At 39.3% G+C, this 9,528-nt stretch overlaps 1 protein-coding gene across 3 annotated transcripts in view; it reads left to right on the forward strand.

Annotated features, from left to right (window-relative positions):
* Window positions 1–4,660: 4,660 nt before the first annotated feature.
* kynu (kynureninase) overlaps window positions 4,661–9,528 on the forward strand; it is a 176,257-nt gene continuing 171,389 nt past the window's right edge. For 2 of the 3 annotated variants that reach the window (XM_043694092.1, XM_043694094.1), the window contains exon 1: window positions 4,754–4,906. The gene's annotated coding sequence lies outside the window, so the exon portion shown is untranslated. Of the gene's footprint in view, window positions 4,701–4,753; window positions 4,907–9,528 lie in introns of those variants that run through there. The other variant, XM_043694093.1, reaches the window with a different exon arrangement.

Here is a 9,528-nt window from a genome sequence, read left to right on the forward strand (position 1 = left end):
GTGATTTTAGGTCCTTTTGTTTGAAAATAATGATGATGCTGACGATGACCCTCGACCCCAGGCTGAATACAGTTCTGTACTGTAACTCAGCAGACTCAGAAACCCCTTAAAGTGTCACATTTACTGTGTTATTTCATTGAAATATATGATTCTAAATGTCACTTAGAGTCTAAGTCATAGACTGTGCTATTGTTCGTGTTAGGCTCACTACTACTTTTGTTTTGATTTTTACTGATATTTTTGGTGGTTCACTCCCAACCCTGTTTTTCCCATAGGCCCCATTATTTCTGTTGCATGAGTTTGTATAACACAACATCACACAGGAATGCAACTACTGTATTATAGGAGGATTACCTGTATGTCTGAGAAATAGGAAAATCGACAGTAAAATGTGAATTTGTATTGTCTCCATGTGTAGTTCTTTCATTAATGTTTGTTCATTAAATTCATGATATTTTAATGTGTAGTTGAAACATTAATTTACACATGAATATGAGTAGTTTTACTATTCAACCACTTCAACCTTTGCCAACAAGGGTGGATGCTATTAAATAAAATCCATAACTTTGGATAACATTTTATAAAGCTGTTCGAAAACAATGTCCCAAAGTTGTCATGGGCAGAGAGGTGACAGATGAGCTTCAATGTGGAGAAGTGTGAGGTGATACATTTTGGTAAGAAAGAACATGGGGCCACTGTAGAAAATAACAAGTCCCGCTCTAACAGAAGTGTCAAAAGAGAGAGGCTGATATAAGTTATTAAATGTGACAGGGCAATTGAAACTAGTGGTTAATAAAGTACACAGGAATAATTAACAACCACATAGAGTACAGGGGGTTATATATAAGACACTGTTTAGACAACAACGGGAGTGTTGTGTGCAATTCTGGATGCCGCATGGAAGCATGTGAGTGCATTGAAGAGAGTGCAAAAGAAGTTTATAAGAATGGTTTCAGCAAAGAGAACCTTCTGGCGTGAAGATAGATTGAATAGATTGGCCTTTCCATATTGTAAGTTATCTAATCTAATCTAAAAAAAATGATCCTTGTGGAGGAAAGGCTGAGAGGTGATTCAATTGAAATTTTCAAAATTATGGAAGTTCTATTCACAGTATTCAACTGTCCTTTACTATAGAAGAGTCAAGATCAAGAGGACACAAATTCAAAGTAATTTGCAAAAGAAGTAAAAAGTGAGAAAAAAACACTTTTAATACAGCCAGTGTTTCTGGATTAGAATGCTCTGTCTGGAACTGTCATAGAGTCATAGAGATGTACAGCATGGAAACAGAACCTTCGGTCCAACCCGTCCATGTCGACCAGATATCCCAACACAATCTAGTCCCAGCTGCCAGCACCTGGCCCATATCCCTCCAAACCCTTCCTATTCATATACCCATCCAAATGCCTCTTAAGTGTCGCAATTATACCAGCCTCCAACACTTCCTCTGGCAGCTCATTCCATACACGTACCACCCTCTGTGTGAAAAGGTTGCCCCTTAGGTCTCTTTTATATCTTTCCCCGCTCACCCTAAACCTATGCCCTCTAGTTCTGGACTCCCCCACCCTAGGGAAAAGACTTTGCCTATTTATCCTATCCATGCCCCTCAACATGATCTCCCAACTCCTGTACTCAATACTCTGACCAATAAAGGAAAGCATACAAAACGCCTTCTTCACTTTCCTATCTACCAGTGACTCCACTTTCAAGGAGCTATGAATCTGCACTCCATTGTCTCTTTGTTCAGCAACACTCCCTTGGACCTTACCATTAAGTGTATAAGTCCTGCTAAGATTTGCTTTCCCAAAATGCAGCACCTCGCATTTATTTGAATTAAACTCCATCTACCACTTCTCAGCCCATTGGCCCATCTGGTCCAGATCCTGTTGTAATCTGAGGTAACCTTCTTCGCTGTCCACTACACCTCCAATTTTGGTGTCATCCGCAAACTTACTAACTGTACCTCTTATGCTCGCAGGTTCAATTGAAGCACTCGAGAGGGTATCAGTTAATTATTTAAATGGAAACAACTTATGAGAGTATAGGAAAAGGGTGGGAAAATGGCACTAAGTCAAGATTTATAAGGTCATTTTGTTGTAACAATTCTGTGGTTGTGTGATGAACTCTGAGCAGGTTCAGATTTTTCCAAGCAATGTTCCTGTCACTTACCACTATAACTGATTCTGACAGATGAGTACATTGAGATTAAAGGATGACAGAAACATTTGCCAGTTTAAATCATCATGTAAGTAATCTTTAATTACTTAAAATCAATTACCATTATATACATGCTTTGTGAATAGTTGAAAAAAAATTCATATAGAATCATACAGCCCTTACAGCATGGACACAGGCCATTCGGCCCATCGAGTCCACACTGAATTTCAAAGGGCATCCCATCCTGACCCATGCCCCCCCAACTTCCCTATCCCCATAACCCTGCATTTCCATTGGCCAGTCCACCTATCCTGACACATCTTTGGATTGTGGGAGGAAACTGGAGCATCTGGAGGAAGCCCACGCAGATACGGGGAGACTGTTCAAACTCTACACAGCCAGTCACCCGAGGGTGGAACTGGGCACCGGGTCCCTGGCACTGTGAATCAGCAATGTCAAATTTAATGTCATACTCCTTCTCCTATTTTCTATGTTTCCATGCTTCAACGATGTGGTTGTGGGTAAAAAATACTTCACCCATAGGTGAAATGAATCACAGAGAGGAGTTTCCAAAAGGGAGTTTCTTTTTCTTTTTTCATTGAATATGGGCATTTATTGCTCAATCCTTTTGACCATGAGATGATGGTGGTGAATTACTTTCTTAAACCACAGCAGTACACCCAGAATGCAGTAAGGAATAATTTTCAAGAATTTGACACAACAACAATGCAAGAACAAGGATATTATTTCATGTCAGGATGCTGTGCAGTATGAAAGCAAACTACAGCTGGAGGTGTTTCCATTTATCTGCTGCCCCTGTCTTAGATGGCAGAGGTTGTGGGTATGGATAGTGCTGTCAGAGGAGCCTTAACTGCAATGCAGCATTCAGTTGAACCCTTCTGAATTTTTCATTTAATTCTATGCTTTCAAGGGCACCTCCGTGTTGAGGTGCCCTCGTGATCTCTGATTTGCCTGAGTGGCACACAATTCTCCTGGTGGTGTCACAAGGGCTGTGGAATTGCTGCCCTCTGACTGAGCCAGCAGTATTGGGAGCTCACCCACTGTCATTAAAAGGACATTAAATGCAAAGGTGGCCATTTCGATGGCAGCCTCTGGGAAGATTGTGATGCCTGTCTTGCAGGCAGCAGTCTTGAATTCTGTGGAACAATTCTGCTCATTTTATTTGTTCTAGCCTGTGGAGAGAACAGCAAATGAATGCTTGCGACAAACAGCTATTCATCAGCACTGAAAGGATTGAGAAATGACCAATCATTTTAATAGAATAAGAACAAAAGAGAAAGAATGACCTGCTGCTTAATGGATAAAACAGAAATAGGAAAAGATGATTGAAGTGATTTACCACACGGGAAAAAAAAGTAGAACATAAAGTTTTGAAAGTTTTACATCTGAAACCTCCTGCTGACAACTTTTTGAATTTCATCAGAATGAGCAACAGGAGTCGCTGAATGAAAACCGAGTACTTATCCACAGGTAGATAAGAGAAATCAGAGACTAGAGAAAATTAAAATGAAAATGGGAAATGCTGAAAACACTCTTCGCTTTACAGTTTATTTTGTATTCTTTTATTTTTTTCCCAAATATATTATGAAGATTATTTCAATCATCTGTCCATCTCCCAACAGCATTTGTCAGGAGCATAATTATTGCGTCAGTATTAAGCTTCATTGGAAAAAAGGTCACTTAGGCTTTCTCACACACCAGCCAGGAGGCAGTTAGAACAGAATGGGATAAATTGTAGCTTAACACAGAAAGTATAAAACAAGTTGGCAGTGCGGTTTACATCTCTTCAAATTCTGATCTCCAATTCCTAATAATGATTTCACCACCATTTGTGGAAATCCTTTCAGTTGCTATGTGAATGAGAAGTCTTGCTGACCATTGAGCATAAACTCTGGACCAGTCTCTTGAATTGTCTGGCAATTTTTGCAGTTGCTTCAGGCCACAATCTCTCTCCTCTGCTTAATAAAACAAAGAGCTGCTGATACTGAAAATCTGAAACAAAAGCAGAAATTATTACACTATGGCATAATAGTGAACACTGTTGCCTCATACAGCCGGGGACCTCGGTTCAATTCCAGCCTTGGGTGACTGTCTGCATGGAGTTTGCATGTTCTCCAGTTCTCCAGAACCGTGTCTGGGTGGGTTTCCTCTGGGTACTGTGGTTTCCTCAACAGTCCAAAGATGGGCAGGTGAGGTGGGTTAACTATGTAAAGATGGGGCTAAGCGAACAGGGTGGGTCAGTGCAGACTCGATGGACCGAATAACCTTTATTTGCTCAATAAGTATTCTGTGCCAGAGTAATTTGGCAGGTCTGACAGCATCTGTGGAGAGAAAGCAGAGCTAATATTTTGAGTCCTTTCTTCACAAACTCTTTCCATTTAAAACTCTTTGGGAGTATGCCAGTTTATCGACATGTGACATCCCATGTTCCTTTGTGTTTTGAATTGAAAGATCTGGTGACCTTTGAAACTGCATGAACCTGGGGATTGATTGCACTGTTGGATGTGTATGATTGACAATGCGAGGTCTGTTAATAAATTACAGAGCAGTCAAAAGTTCATGAGGACTTATTCAATACTTTACAAGTGTGGTAAATTGTTTTCTTTATCCCTCATGTTATAGCTGTTGACTTGGTTCATGTAGTTGGAGTACAATTGAGTTGGGACTGACAACATCTTTCTCAAAACTGAAAGCAGCAACAGGTTGAGGAAAAAACCATTGAAACTAAAAGGTTAGTCTTCTTTTTTAATCGGAAGTACAACAATGAACCGTGGTTAAAGGGATTTCAGAGTTATGTGCTGCCTTCAGAATTAGCCAGCAGTTACATTTTGTATTATAAAACTACTGAGACCTTGGACTTATGAGAACTTCAATAGAGTGAAGATGTTTTACAAGTGTGTGCTATTTTTGAATTGTCTGAAGAAAGGCCAAAAATACAACAATGTCCTGTGTTGAGTTTATTATTGCCACATGAATTGCGGTTATGAACCTTTTGAATTTCAATTTTTTTTTTGTAGAGGTGAAGAATAAAATGGGTCATATTTTCAACCTACAGTCTTGCCTTTTAAAATCAAGAGGTTTCCAAAGTAATTGAATCTTTTTTGTCTATCCATTCCAGAGGGAAAACAGGGCTTCCACAATTGACACATGGAAATTGCTCATTAAATATGTTTCTAACTGCATAGCTCTATGGAATTAGAACTTAATTCTGCCTCATTGAGATATATTGCCCATTCTTTAACTGTATTTTAAGTTAACCAGCTTTTTCTAGGAAACCTGATATTGACAAATGGATGTCACCAGCTGGGTATGTGAAAATCTCAGCAACACTTGCAACATTAGTGGAGAGTCAAACAAGAGTTAATGTTTCCAGTCTGATGTGACCTCTTTGGAATGGATTTGTGAATTTACTTTGGCAATTACTGTGACTTCTAATCTGCCTCAAAACCGTTTCCTTTTACTTTGATCAAAGACAAAATTCTGGAGTCATAGCCAATGTTGTCCCATTGTTTAAGAAGGGCAACAGAGATAATCCTGGAAATTACAGGCCTGTGAGTCTCATGTCGGTGGTATGGAAATTATTGGAAAAGATTCTCAGGGATAAGATGGATAAACATTTAGAGGCAAATGGACATATTAGTGAAAGACAGCCTGGGTTTGTGTGGGGGAGATGGTGCCTCACTAGATTGATTGAGTGTTTTGAGGAGGTAATGAAGATGATTGATGAGGGAAAAGCAGTTGATATTTTCTCCATGGACTTCAGTAAAGCTTTTGACAAGATCTCTCAGGGCAGACTGGTACAAAAAATGAAGTGACATGGTATTAGGGTGGAGCTGGCAAGATGGATACAGAACTGGCTTGGTCTTAAGAGACAGTGGGTCCTCAGTGGAAAGATGTTTTTCAAAATGGAGGGTTGTGACTACTGGTGTTCCACTGTGATCAGTGCTGGGACCTCTGCTTGGGTCCACATAAATGATTTGGAAGAAAATATGGCTGATTAGAAATTAGAAAATCTAATTAGTAAGATTGCAGGCGATACAAAGATTAGTATTGTTGCAGATCATGAGGAGGATTGTCAGAGGGTATAGAGGAGATAAGTCAGTTGGAGGCATGAGCACAAAAATGGCAAACGGAGTTTAATCCAGACAAATGTGAGATTATGCATTTTGGATGGTCAAGTACAGGTGGAAATTATACAGTGAATCGCAGAACTCTTAGGAGCATTGATATGCAGAGGGATCTGGATGTACAAGCCCACAGATTAGTGAAGGTGGAGGTGGCAGCACAAGTAGATAAGGTAGTTAAAAAAAAAGCTTATGGCATGCTTGCCTTCATTGGAAGGGGCATTGAATATAAAGATAGACAAGTTATGCTGCAGCTTTTAGAACTTTAGTTAGGCCACAATTGGGATATTGTGCACAGTTCTGGTCACCACCCTATCTGAAGGATGTGAATGGTTTGGAGAGGGTACAGAAAAATTAAAAAGTGATAAGAATGTGCTGTAGGAGGAGGTGGTGAAAGCAGACACAATAGCTGTGGTAAAGAAGCAGCCGGATGAATACAGGAATAGGAATGGAAAAGAAGAATATGAATCCTATGAGTGAAGACAGTTTTAGTATGGAAGGACAAAATGTGTTAGCACTGGATTGGAGGGATGAATGGCCTATCTTGTGCTGTATTATTCTTTCTTTGTTCTTATCTGAACTAAAAGTATAAAATTGTGGATAAACTCAGCAGGTCTGCCAGCATCTATGGAAAGATGAAGAGAGTTAACATTTCAAAACAATAATGACTCTTCTTCAGACTTCTGGTGCTGCATTTTCCATTTGCATTTCAGATCAATCTTAAGGAATTTCAGTGTTTCTTTACAATCAACCTTTGCCACAGTTTTTGTTTCTCATTTTTCTTATATTGCTACTCAAAGTTATTCATACTACAAGTGATTGACAAAGTTCATGCGCTCAGAAGACAGTGGTAAGCCATCTTGTTGAACAGCTGCAGTCCAGGAGGTGAAGGTACTTCTTCAGATTTGTTAGGTCGAAGGTTTTCGGATTTTAACCCAACAGTGATAAAGGAACAGTGGCTTTGATCAAAGTCAGAATTGTGTGTGATAAGTGCAGGTGAGAAGAAGATACAATGGCTGCACTCTTATCTCACTTGTTTGACCATAGCAAGTGTTTTTATTTAAAATGACTATGCTTACGAAATCAGTGTTGGACTAAACTGCTATTGTCGTAAAAGAAACAAATAAGTTGACACGTATTTTTGTACATTTTTCAAAGAAAAGAGAGTGATATTTATTGCACTAAGCACCTCATCTCAGTAAAAGTAATAAAGATGCTTCAACTCTCTCTCACACATGTATTCAAGGCTTCATACATAAATGCACACAGGAATAAATTATAAAGGTAGATGAAGTGCTTTCGATGTTCAATAGAAGTCACTGGCATAGGGAATTTGTAGATTGGTAACTTGCATAGCTTCAGGCTGAGCTTAATGGTCTTTTTGGAGGTCTTTGTGCATGAATCACAAAAAGCTAACATTCAAATTCAGCAGGTAATTAGGATAGCAAATGAAATGTTGACCTCCATTCAAAGAGAACTATGTAAAATTTCACAAGGCACAAGGAATACTGTGAAATGTTTTGATTCCCTTAGCCAAGAAAAGATGTAGTGGCTTTGGAAGGATCCTGTGATGGTTCATGAGGTTTAGGAGATTGGAAGGAGTCCTTAATGAAGCACGCAAGGTTCTTAAGGTGCTTAACCAGGTAAATACAGAGAAGTTGTTTCCCCTTTGTGGGAGTATCTAGGACAGGAGTGCACAGTCTCAGAGCAAGGGATTGCTCATCGAAGACAGTGAAGATAATGATTTATTTTCTCTTAGATTGGAGTGCATCTGTGGAATGTTTTGTTGTAGAGGGCTATCAGGGCTGGGTTGTTAAGTAAATTTGGGGCTGAAGGAAACATATTTCTAATTATTAAGGGAATAAAGGATAATGGGGATAAGCATGAAAGTGAATTTGAAGGTTATCACATTAGCCACAATTCTATTGAATGGAGGAGCAGATTTGAGAGGCTGAATGACCTACATCTGCTTCTGCAACTTATTGTCCTATGGCATGGAGAATGATTTAAAGACAATTGGTACATCTGTTCTTCTGGGAATACTAACTGGTCGATTGATTTTTAAAATACTTTTCATAGCATGATACTGATCAAACAACAGGCAGCATCAAGCTTGGATAATAAGCAGAGAACGAGAGAGAGAGAGAAAGGGAATCCACTCAGCAAAGTGCTTCATATGCATCTTTTCTCCTCTTCTATTCTTGTTGCCTTGTGCAAAAATATTTTCTGAAACGTCAAAAGAGGGTAAATTGGCTGATCATATGATTCCTTCCCAGCAATCAACAAAAGACTCAACTATGCTCATGGCAAGTTGATTTCAGGACCATGGTTTATGAATGTATAATTTATAGCTGTGCCCTTTCTCTTCCAGGTAAATATCCATTGTATGAAGTTACTGAATTGATAAGTTATTCCATACACAGTTAAATTGCCTAGATAGTTTCAGCTCCGTCCAGGTTTGTTGCCCATCCTAATTCTTCTGCATTGGATGGTGGTGAGCTGCCTTCGTGAATAACTGCAGTCCTTGTGTTATAGAAGCATCCATAGTGCTGATAGAAAGTGAAACCCATGATTTTTAACAAGTAACAATGGAGGATCAGTGATAAAATTCCAGGTCAGAATGGTGCATGACTTGGGAGGGAACTTGCAGGTGATGGAGTTCCCATGCATTTTGTGCCCTTGTCCTTTCAATGAAATGAATGAAATCAATAGAAAGATACAGAATCTGTTTTGGTAAAGTTGAGGAATCGCAAATGAAAAAATGGTAGTTGTGTACAGGACTCCCAGCTGTAGTCAGGATGTGGGGAGGGAAACAAATCAGGGGTGGAAAAGCATGTAAAAATGGCATTATTATCATAATTGTGAAGGACTCCAATATGCACGTGCACTGGGAAAATCAGGTTGCTAGAGGAAAAGGAATTTGTAGAATGTCTCCAAGATGGTTTTTTGGAGTAAATTGTGGTAAAGCCTATTAGGGAACAGGCAGTTCTAGATTTAGTGATGTGAAATGAGGTAGACTTGATTAGGACATTAAGGTGAATGAAAGGCTATGGGGCAGTGGTCATAATGTTGGAGAATTCACTTTGCAGTTTGAGAAGGAGATGCTGGAATCAGATGTAACCTATTATAATTGAGTATATTTAACTACAAGGATATGAGGGAGGAGTAGGCCAGAGTTGATTGGAAAGGGAGGGTTTAGATCAGAGTGGTGCTGGAAAAGCACAGCAGG

The sequence above is a fragment of the Chiloscyllium plagiosum genome, chromosome 7 (assembly GCF_004010195.1).
Source record: "Chiloscyllium plagiosum isolate BGI_BamShark_2017 chromosome 7, ASM401019v2, whole genome shotgun sequence".
Lineage (NCBI taxonomy): Eukaryota > Metazoa > Chordata > Chondrichthyes > Orectolobiformes > Hemiscylliidae > Chiloscyllium > Chiloscyllium plagiosum.